We start from the raw sequence: 6,629 nt of genomic DNA on the forward strand, positions 1-6,629 counted from the left end.
AGTGAAGCAGAAAAGTTTGAAGGCAGCTTTTTTAGCCCTTTACTGACATGAGCAGCATCCTTCTAAGAAAAAGGCTGCTCAAGACTGTAAAACTCGTCCCTCTTTGAATCTGGATTTTTTCGAAATCTTTAGCCCAAACGAAGTTTCTGAAATGGTATTGGCCTGGCTGAGGGGACCTGTAGGACGCAGGCAAGCTTCTAGAGAGTTTTCTGGATCTCCGCTAGAAATCATTTTATTTTGTCTAAATTTGTACCAGTAGCTCTACAGCTATTATACCCGGTCTCTACTTAATCCTATTTAGAACAAATTTAATGAGAGCTCTTTGCTGCAGCCCATTCCAGAATCTTTAAGTTAACTTAATATCTTGGGGTCTTACAAATTTTGTAGACTTTTCTGAGCTCAAAATTATGTTCCTCATTTACTCTTCTCTTGACAACAATACTATTGCGTGTGTAAAACATTGTTTGCAGTGATGCATTTTATACAATTGCTGACTATCTCCACAAAAAGCATAACAACCATTTTTTAAAAAAAAGGCTGCTCAGACAGTCAGGGGTCCAGTAAGTCCCACAGATGCTTTATAGTCCAATGAAAAGCTGATCCTATGCTCTGGGACACCCGTATTCAGAGTGGTGACAACAGCTCTCGGTGTATCCTCACAGGCTGCTTTGTCACTCATCAGTCACTGTAGAAGGATGAAATAGGAGCAAAATGACAAAATAGTAAAATAGTAAAGTGATAAATGAAAAAATGGCATGGCTGATGTCTTTTGACTCATGCATGATTGAATTTAGTTGAGGCAGAGTTGCACAAAGTTGTCGGCCTCACTCTCTCTCCCAGTCATCAAAGTCCAGTGGCGAGACAAAAGTCAAGATGACTGGTGATGGCTCAGGATGCAGAGGGTGGCCTTGGCTGCTTCAATGTCTGAGCTCTTAGAGCTCTGCGGCACCCGCTTCTGCTGCTTTCATAGCCATTGGCTCAAATGGTTCTCATCCAGCTATTCCACCTGAGGAAGTCTTCATATGCCCCCCAACGTACTGAGGCCTGTCAGCTACCCTCACCCTGGCTTAGCCCACCTCCTGAGATAGTTTAACCCAAGTGTGGCCACTGCCAAGGTTTTCTGGAGTCCCAAGTGAGAGTTACGTGGCAAGTGGACTTCAAAGGAGGATGAGCAGCCCTGAAAAAAAGGGGCTCGATAAGCTCTTACACAAGAAATACTGGTCTCCCCCAAATATCCCACATGCCCCATATCAGAGATTTTACATTATAGGTAGCAGTAAAGCATACATAAAATCACATTTTTACCTACACTGAGGAAGCAAACATCTAAAAAACATTTCCTGAGTAATGGCTTTAAAATATGATACCGCTTCAGTAAAATATGGAAAGGCTTTTGGCTTACTGAGTAAATATAATTCAATTAAGCTCAATTAATGAAGCACCTACTATGTGCTAACCACTGTGGTAGTACTAAAAATACAGATCTAAAAAGGATAATCTGACTTAAAAGAAACACTGTATTCTACCCAATGTATAGAAGAGAACATGGACCAGAATCACACATAAGGCAGGCATGGGTTGCCATCTGCACCAGTAGGGGGAGTGCCAAGATCAATAAGATCATGGATAAATTGAATTCACTAAAATTATATGCACTACAGGATCACTCTCTTCCTCACACTATACATCAGTAGAAAAAAAGAGTGAGCAGGAAAGTAGCTTTGAGTAAGCAAAAGAGGGAGAAGAGGAGAGTGATCATGTAAAGTGCAAGCTGAGGGATTCCAAAGACAAATCTGATCAATTATCCAATTTTCTCAGAGGAGAGCAATGCTAAGATGTGCCCTTTCCCATAGGCACAATGACCAGGATAAAGGAACTCAAACTGGTGATATTGGTTCTTGCTGATGCTCCCAAACTTGCTTCAAAGTTTTATTCCAAAGATAATCCTAAAGAGAGAAATAGTAGAACCAACACTATTAGATGCATAGTAGAAACCATTAATAAACTGAAGTCAGCATGGTTAACCATGCTCCTATGTTCAAATCAGTTTAGTTGGTTCTTATGAGTTTATACAGTTGGATTCAAGAGGTCCTTTCATTTTTCCTGAAGTATAAGAAACATGGAATGTCTTCTTCACATTTCCCTGAAATGTAAAACTTCATGTTCCCCTTGACTTTTGAGAGGAGGAGGAGGAGAAGAAGAAAAAGGAAGAGGAGGAAGAGGAAGAGGAGGAGGAAGAGGAGGAGAAAGAAGAGGAGGAAGAGGAGAAAAAGGAGGAGAAGGAGGAAGAGGAGGAGAATTCATGAACTATACGTGTAACTTTTAAAGTCAGTAAATCAAGGAAAATATTCATTTTATTTTAAAGCTGTAACATTAGGAACTCATTCCAGATGGCTCATCAAATCATCTGTTTCTGTAATACAACTAGAAAAAATAGAGTAAAGGAATAATGGAAGTTCTATGTTATCACACTTGTCATTCCTAAGGGAAAACATTTGATAATTAAAATACCACCTGACAGCTCTTTAGATAGTCTGCCATGTTCAAGCTCCTCAAAGTGATTCATCTGTATGGGGTTTAGTAGAGAAGACTCTTAAGTGAACTTTAGCAAGTTTCCAAAAAGTATCCTTTAGGGCAGCTGGGTAGCTCAGTGGAGTGAGAGTCAGGCCTAGAGAGGGGAGGTCCTGGGTTCAAATATGACCTCAGACACTTCCCAGCTGTGTGACCCTGGGCAAGTCACTTGACCCCCATTGCCCACCCTTACCAATCTTCCACCTATGAGACAATACACCGAAGTACAAGGGTTAAGAAAAAGTATCCTTTATTTGGATATTTATTTGTATTCTGACTTTACCAAACACCAAGAAAAATGTGTTTCCACATACATGATAGAAATGGATCTGTGGATTTCTATTATGAACAGTTCATTATTCTTTCAAAGTATTATTTAATTAATACGTACATTTTAAAACTGGACTGCTTCTCTGGGCTCCTTTTTGGACTTTTTTCTCTGTTCTCTTTTACTTTCTCCCCTCCTTCCCTTTCCTCCTTCCTCTTTTTCTTCCTTCCTTCCTTCCTTGCTCCCTTCTTACTACCAACTGTGACTGTAGGAAACAACCACAACCTCAATTTCCTCTTCATCCATAAAATGGAGATAAAAATAGCTCCTACTTTATAGGGTTATTGGGAGAATAAAATGAGATAATATATGTTAAACATTTGCAAAACAGATTATAAATTATCTTATTATTATTAATGTGATTGGATAATTAATAAATGACTAATAATGTAAATCCTTATAATAGAAACCAAAAATGTACTTTAATGCTTGCTTGGATTTACTTTGCACATCTCAGCCCACCCACTCTTCATTTTTTAACCTTATCAATGTTGTTCCCTCAATTCTTTCTAAAGGACAAACCAATAAAATGGAAGGCCTTCTTCTATGGTTATTTAGTCTTTAAATATCCCATGGAAGTCAGTGAAAAAATAAATCAAGTCAGCATGACAGTCAGCAGACAGACTCAGTCAGCAGGAGGAGTGTGGGCTGATTTATCTTGAAGAAGTTATAAAGTTCTCTCCAGATCCCAAGACTTTCTGTGAAACAAAGACATCTTTTTTTGAACACTTACCTTCTTTCTTAGAATTGATACTAAATAATTCAGAATGGGAAAAATGACTTAAATATAAAGAAGGAAACTATAAGTAAATTAGATGAACATAGAATAGTATATTTGTCAGATCTAGGGAAAGAATTTAAGACCAAACAAGAAATAGAGAATGTTACAAAATGTAAAATGAACAATTTTGATGACATTAAATTAAAAAGGGTTTGTACAAACAAAACCAATGCAACCAAAATTAGAAGGGAAGCAGCAAATGGGGTGGGGGGATATTTATAACAAAAACCTCTGACAAAGATCTAATTTCTCAAATCTATTAGGAGCTAAATCAATTATACAAAAAAAATCAAGCCATTCCCCAAATGACAAATGGACAAGGGACATGAAGAGGCAGTTTTCAGATAAAGAAATCAAAACTATCAATAAACACATGAAAAAGCATTCTAAATCTCTCATAATTAGAGAAATGTAAATCAAAACAACTCTGAAGTACCACCTCACACCTGGCAGATTGGCTAATATGACAGCAAAGGAAAGTAGCAAATGTTGGAGGGGATGTGGCAAAATTGGGACATTAATGCATTGCTGGTCCAGTTGTGAATTGATCCAACCTTTCTGGAAGGCAATTTGGAACTATGCCCAAAGAGCTATTAAAAACTGTCTCTGCCCTTTGATCCAGCCATATCGCTGCTGGGTTTGTACCCCAAAGAGATAATAAGGTAAAATTCATGAGTAGAAATATTTATAGCTGAGCTCTTTGTGGTGGCGAAAAATTGGAAAATGAGGGGATACCCTTTGATTGGGGAATGGCTGAACAAATTGTGGTATCTGATGGTGATAGAATACTATTGTGCTGAAAGGAATAAAGAAATGGAGGAATTCCATGTGAACTGGAAAGACCTCCAGAAATTGATGCAGAGTGAAATGAGCAGAACCAGGAGAACATTGTACACAGAGACCAATACACTATGGCACAATCAAACATAATGGACTTCTCTATTAGCAGCAGTGCAGTGACCGATGACAATCCAGAGGAATTTATGAGAAAGAAAGCTATTCACATCCAGAGAAAAAACTATGAGAGCAGAAACATAGAAGAAAATTATATGATTGATCATGTGGTTCATGTGGGATGTGATTGGGGTTTTAATGTTAAAACATTGCTCTACTGCAAATATGACTAACATGTAAATAGGTTTTGAACAATGATACATGGATAACCCAGTGGAACTGCTCATCAGCTTTGGGAGGGGAGAGGAAAAGGGTGGTGGAGAATCATGAATCATGTAACCATGGAAAATTTTTCTAAATAAAAAAAGGAAAAAAGAAAACAATTTTTAGAATGGAAACTAGATTGAGAATCAAAGCTTCCAAAACAGAATCAGAATCAATAAATAATAGAGTGCCCAATTTAGATGGCAAGATGGAGACTATCCCCAAAACAATGGAGGGTATAAAAACAGATGATAGCAGGTTTTCAATTAAAAAAAAGAAATAGAAGAAAATTTGGGAGTGGAGAAGCAAAAGACAATTGTTTTGAAAGCATACATGAATTCAATGGACAATAAAGTGACTTTTCTTGAAGACAGGATGGTAGAGACGATTTTAAGATAAAGGTATCCTCTTGCCCCCACCATATTTGAAAACCTGGATAATAGGAAATAATATACAAAGTAATATACAAAAAACTTATCAGGACTTTTGACTGTAGAACACAAAATATTTATTTAATCAACAGATTAATGATAGAGAAAACAACAGAAATAACTATGCGTAAAATCCAAAGTGTATATTTGTAAAATTCAGAATATCAATGGCTACTTCTTCACAATCCCTCATGTGAGCCCAGGACAACTACACAGTTATGACACATCAGAAGAAAGAATGGAATAGTATATTCTGTACCCAATCTGTTTCAAAGACCTTATGCCCCTTTTATGCTACATGGCTCCTCATCACCTCAGATCTTGATTATTAGAAAAGTTTGCATACACAACTGAACATAATAGATTTCTCTACTAGTAGCAATGCAATGATTCAGGACAATTCTGAGGGATTTTTGAGAAAGACGCTAACGACATCCAGAGAAAAAACTGTGGGAGCAGAAACACAGAAGAAAAACATGCACTTGATCACATGGGTTGATGGGGATATGATTGGGGATATTGACTCTAAAAGATCAACCTAGTGCAAATATCATTAATATGGAAATGGGTTTTGAACAATGATACATGTAAAACCCAGTGGAATTGCTCATTGACTACAGGAGGGGGAAGGAAGGAAGGGAGGGAAAGAACATGAATCATGTAACCATGGGAAAATATTCTAAATTAATTAATTTAATAAATAAATTTTAAAATGTGGAAAAAAGAATTGGTACTAAATATTGGTTCCAAGAAAGAAGAGCAGTTAAGAGCTAGGCAATTGCTGTTAAGCAAGTCGCCAAGGGTCACACATCTGAGAAAAATCTGAAACTAGATTTGAACCCAAAACCTCCTGTCTCTGGGCCTGGCTCTCTATCCATTGAGCACAAAGCTGCCCCAAGACCCATCTTTTTTAGCAACAATATTCTTCAGGTATTGCTATATCATTGGTGAGCCATAGGGTACCACCATCTCCAAAAAGATCAAATGTAAATCCCTCTAATAGGATAATACTGAGGTCTATGTCTGGGAATATGTATGCCAGGATGTGTCTTTATTAACACATTACCTAGGGCACTCAAGGTAAAGTTTGCCATCAGAGCAATATATCGGCTTGGTAGCACCAAGTGGACAGAGCTTTGGACCTGTAGTAAGGAATCCCTGAGATCCAATCTGGTCTCAAACACTTACTAGTTTTGTGACCCAGGGCAAGTCATTTAATCTATGTCTGTATCAATTGCCTTATCTGTAAAATAGGGATAATAGTAGCACTTATTCTCCAGGGTTGCTTTGTAGCTCAAATGAGATAATATTTGCAAAATATTTGGTAAAAATTAAAGTACTATATAAATGCGTTCTTATT

The sequence above is a fragment of the Gracilinanus agilis genome, chromosome 2, assembly GCF_016433145.1.
Source record: "Gracilinanus agilis isolate LMUSP501 chromosome 2, AgileGrace, whole genome shotgun sequence".
NCBI lineage: Eukaryota > Metazoa > Chordata > Mammalia > Didelphimorphia > Didelphidae > Gracilinanus > Gracilinanus agilis.